Source organism: Chrysochloris asiatica, unplaced genomic scaffold (assembly GCF_000296735.1).
Source record: "Chrysochloris asiatica unplaced genomic scaffold, ChrAsi1.0 scaffold00124, whole genome shotgun sequence".
NCBI lineage: Eukaryota > Metazoa > Chordata > Mammalia > Afrosoricida > Chrysochloridae > Chrysochloris > Chrysochloris asiatica.
In genome coordinates, this window is record NW_006408642.1 from 6556330 (window position 1) to 6561370 (window position 5041).

The following is a 5041-nucleotide window of genomic DNA, read 5'->3' on the forward strand; positions in this document are numbered from 1 at the left end:
TGTGAGCCTTCCAACCTTCAAAGTATTCCTTTATATGTGGTTCAGAGTTCTGGGACCATCCCCTGAGCCTGCTTGGTTGGGTATTCTGTGTTGTTGTTGGCGGAGCTCTCTGCTATACGTCCACCCGATCCACCATCTTGTTTGTTCTTCCACAGTTCTCTCTTCTGAATTATCACATCTTCTCTTTCTCATGTCATTCATCAGCATTAAACATACTATCTTTTTTCCATCATCTTAATTTGTCCCTCTTTGAAAGAGGTGTATGTAGTAGTGGTGGTGGTTATGTGCCGTGGAGTTGGTTCCAACTCATAGCGGACCCAGTACAGGGTTTCTGAGGCTGTAAATCTTTACAGGAGCAGAAAGCCTCCTCTTTCTCCTGCGGAACAGTTGGCAGTTTCAAACTGCTGTCCTTAAGGTTCTCAGCCTGATTCATAACCACTATTCTACCAGAGTAGCTGTCTCTAATTCCTTTCTTCCTATTCTCTTTTGAGCCCAACCCCGTTAGACTTTATTCATGTCATGCCATTGAAACTACTTGTATCAAATTGTTGTTGTAAAATGCTGTTGAGTGGGTTCTGACACAGAGACGCTGTATAGGGTTGCTGAAGAGCATTTGGTAGTTTGAACCACCGACCTTGTGGTTAACAGGCCAGTGTTTATCCTATGGTGCCATACCAGGACTCCCTTATCAAGGTACAATACCTTTATATTACTAAATGTTATAATTAGTGCTCAATTTTCATCTCTATTATCAAATTTAATGTACTTTATTGGAAATTACTAAACTATCATTAATATCAAACAAAACTAAAATTTTGCTGAAGATTGTTTTTAAATGGTTTCAGCAATATAGCAATAATGAACTTCCAGAAATAGAATCAAGCCATTTCAGAAGAGGACATGGAGCTATATGGCCATGCATCCCTTGGACACCATTTTGACACCATACTAATGGTCTCCCTCATTTGAATGATTTGTCTTTGTCTTGTTTTTTTGTCATGTTTAAGACTTAATAAAGGAGTCCTACAAATAAAAAAGAAGAGGTGTAAAACAAGAGCTGTCATTGCTGGTATCAGATGGATGTTGGCTAAAAACAGAGACTATCAAAAAGATTGCTTACCTCTGTTTTATTGACTATGTAAAGGCTCTCTGCTGTGTGGATCATAACAAATTATGGATAACATAGTGAAGAGTGGGAATTCAAGAACACTTAACAAGGAGATACTGAATGGTTTAATATCTGGAAAGGTGTGCCTCAGGGTTGTATCCTTTTACCAGTTTATTCAATCTAAATGTTGAGCAGACAGTCTTGGAAGCTGAACTATATGAAGAAGAATGTGGCATCAGGATTGGAGGAAAGACTCATTAACAACCTGTGGTATGGAGATGATAACCTTTCTTGCTGAAAGCAAAGAGAACTTGAAGCACTTACTAATGTAAATTAGATTATAGCCTCATGATAGAAATAGAAAGGTTTGAAATTGTCTTAAAATTTTATTTGATTTAGATGCATAATCCTTGCCCATAGAAGCAGCAGTCAGGAAATCAAATGATGTATTGACCAAATATGCTGCAAAAATATCATTAAAATGTTAAAAGGCACAAGAAAGTAAGAAAAGACCAATATGGATATGAGAAGAGACTCTGAAACTTGCTCTTGCGCATGAGGGGGCGCGCAGGGGAGTGGGGGGTGGGTAGTTAAAAGGCAAAGATGTCACTCTGAAGCCTAAGGTGTGCCTTAACCAAGCCACAGTATTTTCACTCACTTCATATGCACATGCATAGTGAATAAGGAAGACTGAAAAATTGAATGCCTTTGAATTATTGTGTTGGTAAAGAATATTGAGTATACCCATGGACTGCCAGAGAATGAACAAATCTGCTTTGCGAGTACATCCTTAGACGCTAGAAGTGTAAGACTGTCTCTTATACATTGGATATGTTATGAAGAAGGACAGTCCTAGATAAAGAAATCATGCTTGGTAAAGTAGAGGGTCAGTTTAAAAGAGGAAGACCCTCAGTGAGATGCATTGACACAGTGACTGCAACAGTGGGCTCACACATAGTAGTGATTGTGAAGAAGGCACAGGACTGGACTGGATTATTGTACCTGGGATAGTTAGGAATTTGAGCTGACTCGACGACACCTAACAACAATAGTCAGCCTCTTTGAAACATTTTCATTTAGTTTGTAAAACACTGTAGTTTTTTGGTTCTTACCTTTTTGCTTGCTCCTTCTCAGTCTCCTGTTGCTGGGGCCCTTGAATACAGTGTTTGAAGATCTCCTCTGTGAATACTCTGTTGGCACTCTTAATCCAGTCTCATGGCTTTAATTACCATTTATTTATTGATTTCTCTCAATTTGATATCTCCATTTGAGACTTCTGCCTGACCCCTCTTACCTATTTGCCTCTCTCTATGTCCTCTTGAATGTCTCAGGAATCTTTGAGTTTATAACTTTTTTAAAATATAACTCCTAATTGGTTCTCCTATTGACTTTCTTATCTAATTAGAAAATGATAATTATTTCTTTCAATTACTCAAACCTCAGAATCTTGTTGGAGCTATTCTTGACCCATTTTTATGTCAAACAATCCACATTTTACTTGTCCGTAAATCTATTTGGCTTTACCTTGAAAAAATAGGTATAAACCTTAGTACTATTTTTCACTGTAAAGGCTTGTCTATAGTTTGGCTGAAAGTTGAGCCATGGGGGTAAGTTCTGTTCCATGTCTGAAGAGTGTCTAAGGGCCATAATTCTCATGGGTTCCACAGTCTGTCAGGCCAGTTAAGCCTGGTCTTTTTATGGTTTAGAGTTTTGTTCTACATTTTTTCCCCACTTTATCTAGGACCTTCTAATGTGATCCCTTCCAGAATGGTCAGCAGTGGTAGCTGGGTATCATCTAATTCTTCTAGTCTCTGAGTCATAGGGGCTGGGGTTCATGTGACCCATTAACTCTTTGGACTATTTCCTTGCATTTTTAAATTTCTTCATTCTAATTTTGCTCTAGACTCCTGTGGTCTCACATACATCTTTGGCCCCCAACAGTCTATTTGCATAAGAGTAACTAGTCATGCTATGGTGCTGCATGTTAAAGCGCTGAACTGTAAGATCGGTTTGAACCTCTTGGTCCACAGTTCAAGCTCACCAGCTGCTTCTTGGAAACCCTATACAGAGTTGCTATGAGTCAGAAATAACTCAACAGTGCTTGAGAACAGCAGCAACAACTAGTCATAATGGAGTCCTGATGTGGTGCTGTACTGGACTGTGTACAGGGTCATGGCTCAAATCCACCAGCTACTCCTTGGAAACTCTATAAGCATCACTATGAGTCAGAACTTACTTGACAACACTTAGCAACAACAACAAACAGTCATAGTGTTTGTGATGCGGTGAATTATTTAATGTCTCTTCTAGCTCTAGTCTTTGGAGACTCCCACCAAACGACTTTCTTCCTATAGGTCTGGGAAAGAGAAAGTGAAGGAGGTTGCTGATGGATTATATGACTCAGTTGTGAGTGGCTGTTAACAGGGTTAATTTTGGTCGGTCAGTTTTTCTTCCCTGCTTAGTATAAAATAATCCATCTCAGAAGCAGATTTGGGGATGGATCTCACTACCCTCAAGGAAGAAGAGCCAGGAAGGGCATCCTTTGAATCCCAAGATCCTCTTCATTGAACGTCCTTGATGCAGGGATAAAAAGCTATAACACCAGGGAGTAACAGGAGTTGGAGAGAAGTAGCAGCAGCAGCAGTAGCAGCAGCAACAACAACAGAACCAAGAGTCAGAGCACCAAACAGAATGAGGGACCATGGACTGAGAAAAATTGAGCAACTTTGGACAGACTACTCACTTGTGGAGCGGGATACCTCAAGCCATGGTTTTCTGTTCCACCGAGCTAGAGGTCAGTTAGAGCCTTTGGACATAATTTATCAGCAGCCCTAAAAGAGCTTTGTAACATTGCCCAAGCAGGACAGAGGCCAAGGCTAAGAGTCCTGCCTGCAGGCATTACTTAAGAGAGATTGTACTGACTAAAGAATTGTGCCCTGAGCATTTTTTATACTGAATTGTAACTTGTTAACTTCCCTAATAAACTTGGTAACTGTGAGTATGGAGTTCTGTGTGGCCATTATAATAAATGAATAAATTTAGCTGAGTAAAGAATGAGATTAAGGAATGTTTGGTGCCATTTTTCAGTATTCTTTTAAAAGAGTGGCAGCCCATGTCTCTGCTTAAAAACCTTCTAAACACATCCCAGAATAAAGGCCAAAGGTTATAACAAGGAACTATACCTACTCCTCACTTAGCAAATTTCTTTTTACTCAGCATTTTGCATTCGCATCACTAGTAGAAACTATACTTTATAATTCATATCTTACAGTAACAAATACTGAGTTAAAATGTGAGAGTAACACTGGTTTTGGCAGTTAAGGTTATATGTCACCTTGGCTGAACCTGATTCTCAGTGGTTTGGCAGTTAATGAAGGCTATAATTTTGTCTTTTTTTCTGGCTGAAGAATTTATTTTAATTAACTTTTAGCAATGACAAATACATAATTTTTCAACATACTCTTTCTTTTCAATACACTTGTCCACCTGTCAACAAGCCTTTGCATTCCCTTATTTAAAAATGTTTTAGGCTGAACTGTGAGACATGAATGCACCACTGTCTTCACTTCTTCAGAGGTGAATCTTACTTCCTTGAAGGTCTGGTTTCAGGGGACCAAAAGGAAAGTCCCGTGGAGCAAGATCAAGACAGTAGGGAGGATGCTTTAACACTTCAAAGTGACGTTTTTTGCAGTGTCAACAGTGTGGGTAGAGGTGTGTGGACGTACATTGTCATGCGAGGTCACAATGACCTTGGATAGCAGTCCTTTGCTTTTAATCTGATACTAAGGTTTCAGCTCTTCAATGAGTATCTCACTGTAAATAACCCTGTCAATCAACTGTTTTCCTAATATTGTTCCAGTACTAGCCATTGAGAATCCCAGAAAACTATAAGCATCCATTTTTCAGCTGATGGTTGACTTTTTTTTTTTTTTT

At 39.2% G+C, this 5041-nt stretch overlaps 1 protein-coding gene across 1 annotated transcript in view; it reads left to right on the forward strand.

Moving 5' to 3' along the window:
* Nucleotides 1-5041, forward strand: part of MAP4 (microtubule-associated protein 4) — a 168236-nt gene that overhangs the window by 22898 nt on the left and 140297 nt on the right. The window lies entirely within an intron of this gene.